Here is a 9,121-nt window from a genome sequence, read left to right as displayed (position 1 = left end):
GTTGACCAATCATGCATCTGCTATTCAGGTGAGGCCACTGAACTTGCCGTTTGACCAGCTATGAAAACAATGTGGCCATCCGGTGCCAAACTGTCGCGCCCAGCAAGGAACGATCCACAAGTATTCTCAGAATCTTGTGGGCAACGCAATCATTCGGTGCCAGCAGTCTTCGTTTCGGTCGCGCTGGAACAGTAAACACGTAAACTGCGGCGACCCTCAGACATCTTGTAGGTTGTTCGCACTGCATACAATAGGCGCAACTCGACCAACGCCAGTTGTTCTGCAAGGCGCTTAAGCCCACTGATATATGACCCTCTCACTATTCGCAGAAGTGCTGTCGCCAACCGGAAATGCAGTGTGCCATGTCCTCTGGCGGTCGTTTCGCACAGGCCACCCAGGGAAGTAACCCAACATGCCAGGGAATCAAGTGAGAAGTATTTAGAGCTCTCAGTACAAATACTCTCATTACCTTATTCGACCTGTTACCAGTGTGCAAATGACATGAAACAGTAATAAAATTAATGAAAATGAGAGGTGACATGCAAAAGAGGGCATGGAACCTCTCAATCTGTCTAACAGGATACAGAAGATGTCACTAGAAAAGATTACCTTATTAACTATCAGACAACAACCCACTGGGCACTGTTTAGGACCTACATGTAATGCCCCTCAAAGCTATCTTATGGATCTTATTTTCTCTTTTTATATTAATGACCTTCCCCTGGAACATTACTAGGTGCTAAGTTTGTTTTGTGACACTAACATTGTGATAAACACAAAATTAAATACAGTTTTAGAAAGAGCTGTTAATGCCATTTTCATGCACATAATAAATAGTTTATGTTATTCGTTACTTATCTTCGAAAACACATATTATATGTAGTCCAGAACTAATCAGAGGTTACTGCATAGACTATGATAACAAGCAGGTAGTAGAAGTTGACACTGTTATATTCTTGGGATTATAACTTAGTAATAAACTCAGTTGGGAGGATAATAACTTCTCCAACACCCAGACAAATCTTTATTTGGATTGTATTTTGGATGTTGTCACGTATAAAAGATACAAAAATTAAATAGCTGCTGTACTTTAGTTATTTCATGCCACTTCGTCATATTTTTGGGTACTGTAGCTATCTGTCTGTACTATTTGCTGTGTGAAGTCAAGAATGACCTCCAAAGAGCTGTGCAAGGAAATGGGAATAGCAACTACTGGTTCCCAGTATATTTATTCCTTAATGAAATGTGTCTTAAATAATACATATCTTTTTCAAATCAATAGTTCAGTACATAGAACCAGTTACACAAAGAAAAATTATCTACACAAAAATTTAATCTCGTTTGATTTGGTCCAGAAATGTATTAGCACTTTGAATGTTATATATATATATATATATATATATATATATATATATATATATATGTGTGTGTGTGTGTGTGTGTGTGTGTGTGTGTGTGTGTGTGTGTGTGCATTAATAATCTTTGAAAGTTTTCAATCATATGTCATTATATAGTTTTTTTGGGGCTCAGTTTGAGTAATGAGTGGTGTTCGTTATTCATGGAAGGTACTGTCATATTTAAATGGTCTTTAAAAAAAGTTTCGTTTAAAAAACGGCGTTCAATGTTTTGTCAACATGGTGGCAGATGTGCGTGGTTAACCAAGTTTTCATAAAGTGCGACAGTTGTAGCCAACTGACAACAGCTCGAAATCTGTGGTGTAGTAATTGGTGAGATGATTAAGCCAGAATAAAGTGGACAAAATTATAAAATCGATATTGCTAAATGGATCAATGTTAATGCAGGAGCAAGGAAATGGTTAACCTACCACTTGTCATCAAGACATTACATAAAATTTATGATGTTCACTCAACCAAAAACATTGACCTGCTTAGACACAAATTTTAGTCAAATCTTATGACATAAAAAAATCAACTTTCATTCTTAGACAATAGTGACCTTTGTGCATAGCTCTTGGAAACATTGCACAAAAAGTTCGATTGCATTTATATTACATGGCTTGATATATCTTCTGAAAAGGAGACATGGAATAATTACAAAAGCTGTGTTGAAATTATGAATTGAGAATAACAGACCGTCATGATGAAAGTGTTGCTTCAGCAATGGTGTCGAAAATGAAGATTAACAAACAGTGATAAAGGCGCAAACAAGCTGCATCTGAAGCACACACGTTAAAAACGTCTCATTGTAAAAGGAATGAAGATAGAAAAAGCTTTTCATGTGGTAAAGTAGGACACCTATCAATGCAGTATAAACAGGATTGATTTGTATTAAATATAAGAAAGATGGCCACTGATCAACTGGATGAATAACCCGAGGCAAAAAGAAGACAGTGCTACATGATCAACAAGTCCAACATTAGTGCAAAATTTAAACTGTAGTCACATAGATACTTCAAAAACCGAGAAAAATGTTTTAATCATGAGGCACAACCATTTTCTGTTGATATAAACACTGGGCTGTGATGAGTGGTACATTGACACTGGTGTGACACATCAGATAAAAAAAATCAGTGTGATTGGCACATCATGTATCAACCATTTGACACTCCATGGTAGATGGTTAGTGCCAAGAACAGTGTGGAAATTGAAGCATTTCTTATAGGTCGAATTGATGCATAGGTGCTCAATGAACAGAAATGGGCAGAACAATATTCTGAAGATGTTTGGTTTTGCCCTGATGGATCTCATAATGTGTTTTCTGTTGAGAAAGCTACACACAAACGAATAAAGCAAATAGTCTAAAACCATGCCAAATAGTGGATATTCTTCATAAACAATACTGCAAGTGCTGTTGCTACATCCAGCGGCGAAAATTAGCTTTATCTTCAGCTGTGAATGTTGTCCATCAAGTAAATTCTGGTGTTGTAGCTGAAACTGACGACACTTCATAGACATGGCATGAAAAAATGAATCACTAAAATAAAGGTAATGTACACCAGTTTTTAAACGACCATGGTATAGAGGCAAATATTGATAGTAGCTTTAGTGAGGGATGTGTCTATGCTAAACATCATCAGAGCATGTTTGGTGAAAAAGTGTAGAAACCCACTAAACCTGGAGAAATATTTTATGCAGATGTTTGTTGAACAATGGAAGAAAATCATCTGCAAGGTCATCGATATTTGCTGTTTCTAAGGATAATTTTTCCTGTTGTAGAGTAATGAGCCTTTTGTGACACAAAGATGAAATTAAAGAAAAATTACCACTGTCCATTAAAACGATAAAGACTCAAGTTGATGTTACTGAGAAGGAATTATGCACAGATGTTGAGAATAATAAATATATGCATAAGCCTAATGAATCAATTGCACAGAAACAGTCGATTACTACACCATATAGTACAAAGCAGAATGGCATTGCTGATTAGCAAAATAGAATCCTTTGTGAGATAGTACATTCTTGGCTCTACTCTGCTGAATACCTGCTTAGTATAGTGAGACTGTTTTGAGTGCAACTTTCATTTTGAATAGAGCTGGCCCCACGAAAATTAAACATAAATTTCCAATCGAAATATTTTTGAAGAGGAAAGGTCGTTTTGATAATTTGGTGATATTTGGAATGGAATGCTATGTTTAGGTATGTACACAAAAGTGGTGAACGTTTGATGCTAAATGTTCATAAATGATATGTGGTTGGTTGGTTAGGATGACAGTGGATACCACACTTATTAAAATTCAATGGCAGACAACTACAGAAACCAGTTACCCAAGAGAGTAAAATGGTTGTCGACATATCAGATGTAGATTAAAATGACAATGTTACAGTACATGAAGAGAGAGATATTGATTTTGTAGAGGATGATCAATGGAACTGTATGAGCCAAGATTTAGGAGTAAGTGACTGTAGGGTTAGCAGATATTTGAATGACACTGAGGGACAAGTAGAGAGCAACATGGAAACAAAGAATGAAGACAATGGAAGCTGCAATTTACGTGAACGACGAAATTTGGAAGGGATGATCTTGTTCTGTGGAGATTCAGACCCATCAACCAAGAATGATGGTTCTTTCCGAGACACCAATGAACTATAAGGAAGGAGTACAGTCAGAAAATTATGAAAATGAAAGAAAGCAATGGAGGAAGTAATGAATGCTTTGGAAAAAATAAGACATTGTAACTACTTTACAAAACTAAACCAAATGAGGTAATTGAAAATCGATGGGACTTTGCTACAAAATTAAGTGTAAATAATGAAGTGGTTCGATATAGGGCTCTATTGGTGGGAAAAGGATATACTCAACTGTGGAATAGATACATTGACATATGTAGCCCTGTTGAAAGCCCTGTTGAGTGTTGCAATTCAACATGATTGGTGTATGAGGCAATTTGATGTAAGGACAGCATTTTAACAGTATATTGAAGGAGGAAATATACATCTACCAACCAGAAGGTTTTAACGATACTTCAGGACGTATATGTAAATGACTGAAGGGTCTATATTGCTTAAAGCAAGCCACATGGACAAGGAAGTGTGAATTTTGGGCCGGCGGAAGTGGCCGTGCGGTTCTAGGCGCTGCAGTCTGGAAACGCGAGTCCGCTACGGTCGCAGGTTCGAATCCTGCCTCGGGCGTGGATGTGTGTGATGTCCTTAGGTTAGTTAGGTTTAACTAGTTCTAAGTTCTAGGGGACTAATGACCTCAGCAGTTGAGTCCCATAGTGCTCAGAGCCATTTGAACCATTTGTGAATTTTGGAAATTCTGATCTGTCATTCTCTTGGCCTCAATGATGATATGTACAAGTAAAATTTCTCGTGGTCTGCGTGATGTTTTACGAGGCAGGATCAAATAACTATATCCCAGTAGCAGTTTACAAAGTTCATATCTCCTTGCATTATTTGGGTGCTCAAAGTTAGTGCAGATTTTCTTCCAAACTACTGGAATAACTGAAAAGAATTCCACATTGAACTCCTCCATTAACTCTTTATAATACAATAATTCATTACTTCCATTCACGATATTCACAGTCTTCAAAGTATGTTATTATGAATGACTGATCTTTATGTCATCTTGGTTCAGACAAGAATCAGCTGACAGTTCCCTACTTTTTTTTGCTTGTCACACCTGTTTACAATGCAACCGTTTTAACTGGGTCTCAAAACATCTTCAAGCCACAACATCAAGTGACGAGCAGCCCTACAGCAGTTCGAGATGCTAGCTCGCCATTCCGCCTTGTAGATGTGATGTGCCCATGTCTTTAATCACTTCTGCACATACTGCAAACCATTCCTTCCAAAGGCTGAAGTCCAAAGCTTAACTACTGATAAACTAAATATTCTTCAAATCTCGTGAGCATCTCTCATCATTATGAAGGCTTGAGAGATGTGATACATCATTTTATCGAAACTGACATCACATCAAATATCTTCCCTTTGAGATGAAAGATGTTATAAAGTATGTCCTGCTTAACTACTAGAACAACTTATAATGTATTGAATACACATTAACACAACAATAATGCTTATCCATATAGTGCTCTCTACCTCTATGCATATAACTTTCATTCACATACAGAAACTTAGAAAAGAGTATGGCTTTCCTGCTTATTAAAAATATTGCAGCATATCTTCGCCATTTTTTTTCTACGTACCCTCTCTACTGAACACATGTTAAAGCGTTTTTATTTAAACCATTGTTTTACAATGTGTCTCACATTCTCTTCCTTTCAATTAAATCTGTGAATTCTTCATTTCCTTGTAAAGATAATAGCTTCCTTTAGCTTGGATATGCTGTATTACACTCCTGGAAATGGAAAAAAGAACACATTGACACCGGTGTGTCAGACCCACCATACTTGCTCCGGACACTGCGAGAGGGCTGTACAAGCAATGATCACACGCACGGCACAGCGGACACACCAGGAACCGCGGTGTTGGCCGTCGAATGGCGCTAGCTGCGCAGCATTTGTGCACCGCCGCCGTCAGTGTCAGCTAGTATGCCGTGGCATACGGAGCTCCATCGCAGTCTTTAACACTGGTAGCATGCCGCGACAGCGTGGGCGTGAACCGGATGTGCAGTTGACGGACTTTGAGCGAGAGCGTATAGTGGGCATGCGAGAGGCCGGGTGGACGTACCGCCGAATTGCTCAACACGTGGGGCGTGAGGTCTCCACAGTACATCGATGTTGTCGCCAGTGGTCGGCGGAAGGTGCACGTGCCCGTCGACCTGGGACCGGACCGCAGCGACGCACGGATGCACGCCAAGACCGTAGGATCCTACGCAGTGCCGTAGGGGACCGCACCGCCACTTCCCAGCAAATTAGGGACACTGTTGCTCCTGGGGTATCGGCGAGGACCATTCGCAACCGTCTCCATGAAGCTGGGCTACGGTCCCGCACACCGTTAGGCCGTCTTCCGCTCACGCCCCAACATCGTGCAGCCCACCTCCAGTGGTGTCGCGACAGGCGTGAATGGAGGGACGAATGAAGACGTGTCGTCTTCAGCGATGAGAGTCGCTTCTGCCTTGGTGCCAATGATGGCCGTATGCGTGTTTGGCGCCGTGCAGGTGAGCGCCACAATCAGGACTGCATACGACCGAGGCACACAGGGCCAACACCCGGCATCATGGTGTGGGGAGCGATCTCCTACACTGGCCGTACACCACTGGTGATCGTCGAGGGGACACTGAATAGTGCACGGTACATCCAAACCGTCATCGAACCCATCGTTCTACCATTCCTAGACCGGCAAGGGAACTTGCTGTTCCAACAGGACAATGCACGTCCGCATGTATCCCGTGCCACCCAACGTGCTCGAGAAGGTGTAAGTCAACTACCCTGGCCAGCAAGATCTCCGGATCTGTCCCCCATTGAGCATGTTTGGGACTGGATGGAGCGTCGTCTCACGCGGTCTGCACGTCCAGCACGAACGCTGGTCCAACTGAGGCGCCAGGTGGAAATGGCATGGCAAGCCGTTCCACAGGACTACATCCAGCATCTCTACGATCGTCTCCATGGGAGAATAACAGCCTGCATTGCTGCGAAAGGTGGATATACACTGTACTAGTGCCGACATTGTGCATGCTCTGTTGCCTGTGTCTATGTGCCTGTGGTTCTGTCAGTGTGATCATGTGATGTATCTGACCCCAGGAATGTGTCAATAAAGTTTCCCCTTCCTGGGACAATGAATTCACGGTGTTCTTATTTCAATTTCCAGGAGTGTATATACACAACTGGACATTAAAATTGCTACACCACGAAGATGACGTGCTATAGACGCAAAATTTAACCGACAGGAAGAAGATGCTGTGATGTGCAAATGATTATCTTTTCAGAGCATTCACACAAGGTTGGCGCCCGTGGTGACACCTACAACATGCTGACATGAGGAAAGTTTTCAACCGATTTCTCATGTTGACCGGCGTTGCCTGGTGAAACGTCGTTGCGATGCCTCTTGTAAGGAGGAGAAATTCGTACCATGACGTTTCCGACTTTGATAAAGGTCGGATTGTAGCCAATCGCGATTGCGGTTTATCGTATTGCGACATTGCTGCTCGCGTTGGTCGAGATCCAACGACTGTTAGCAGAATATGGAATCGGTGTGTTCAGGAGGGTAATACGGAACGCAGTGCCGGATCCCGATGGCCTCGTATCACTAGCTGTCGATATGACAAGCATCTTATCCGCATGGCTGTAACGGATCGTGCAGCCACGTCTCGATCCCTGTGTCAACAGATGGGGACGTTTGCAAGACAACAACCATCTGCACGAACAGTACGACGACGTTTGCAGCACCATGGACTAACAGGTCGGAGATCATGGCTGCTGTTACCCTTGACGCTGCATCACAGACAGAAGCGCCTGCGATGGTCTACTCAACGACGAACCTGGTTGCACGAATGGCAAAACGTCATTTTTTCGAATGAATCCAGGTTCTGTTTACAGCATCATGATGGTCGCATACGTGTTTGGCGACATCGCGGTGAACGCTTATTGGAAGCGTGTTTTCGTCATCGCCATACTGACGTATCACCCAGCGTGATGGTATGGGGTCCCATTGGTTACACGTTTCGATCACCTCTTGTTCGCATTGATGACACTTTCAATAGTGGACGTTACATTTCAGATGTGTTGCGACCTGTGGCTCTACCCTTCATTCGATCCCTGCGAAACCCTACATTTCAGCAGGATAATGCACAACAGCATGTTGCAGGTCCTGTACGGGCCTTTCTGGATACAGAAAATGTTCGACTGCTGCCCTGACCAGCACATTCTCCAGATCTCTCAGCAACTGAAAACGTCTGGTCAATGGTGGCCGAGCAACTGGCTCGTCACAATACGCCAGTCCCTACTCTTGATGAACTGTGGTATCGTGTTGAAGTGCACTGAAGTGCACTGCCCATCTGTTGCGGCTGTGTATTCAACCATGTGGTAACATGTTCTTTCAGCTCGTCATCATCGTTGAAGTGTTTACCACCAAGGACAGATATCAGGTGTAAGAAGAGATGAAAGTCGCTAGGAGGGAGGTCTGGGCTGTACGGAGGATGATCAAATGCGACCCCGTGAAATTCCCGTAAGAGTTGTTTGGTCACATTCGCAGTGTGAGGTCGGGCATTATCGTGGAAAAAAGAACCCCTTTTGACAGTAATCCTCGGCGCTTTTCTGTATTGCGTGGCACAATTACTTAATGGTCTCGCAGTAACCATGTGCATTGATTGTTTGGCCTCATGGTAAGAAATCAATCAGCAAAATGCCTTTTCTGTCCCAAAAAATGGTGCATATGACTTTTCGAGGTTTCAAGATTTTCTTAGGCTTAACCTTCGTTGGAGATGAAGAGTGCCTCCATTCCACTGATTGCTGTTTTGTTTCAGGGTGTCGTACGATGCCCAAGTTTCATCCCCCGTGACTATGCGAGAAAGAAAACCATCGCCTTCTTCATTGCAGTGTGTCAAAAACTGAAGTACACTGCCCATCCGTTGTTTTTTCTGTTGTTCAGTAAGAATCTTGGGTACCGAACGTGAGCAAAGTTTTCGAAATTTCAGTTTTTCAGCAACAGTTTCATGAATTAGTGATCATGAGATTTGCGGACCATCCATAGCAAGGGCACTAAGTATAAACTTACGGTTTTTCTTAATCTCCTCTTGAATTATGTGAACCAGTTCATCAGTA

Source organism: Schistocerca cancellata, chromosome 5 (assembly GCF_023864275.1).
Source record: "Schistocerca cancellata isolate TAMUIC-IGC-003103 chromosome 5, iqSchCanc2.1, whole genome shotgun sequence".
Lineage (NCBI taxonomy): Eukaryota > Metazoa > Arthropoda > Insecta > Orthoptera > Acrididae > Schistocerca > Schistocerca cancellata.
Note: the sequence above shows the minus strand (reverse complement) of the source record.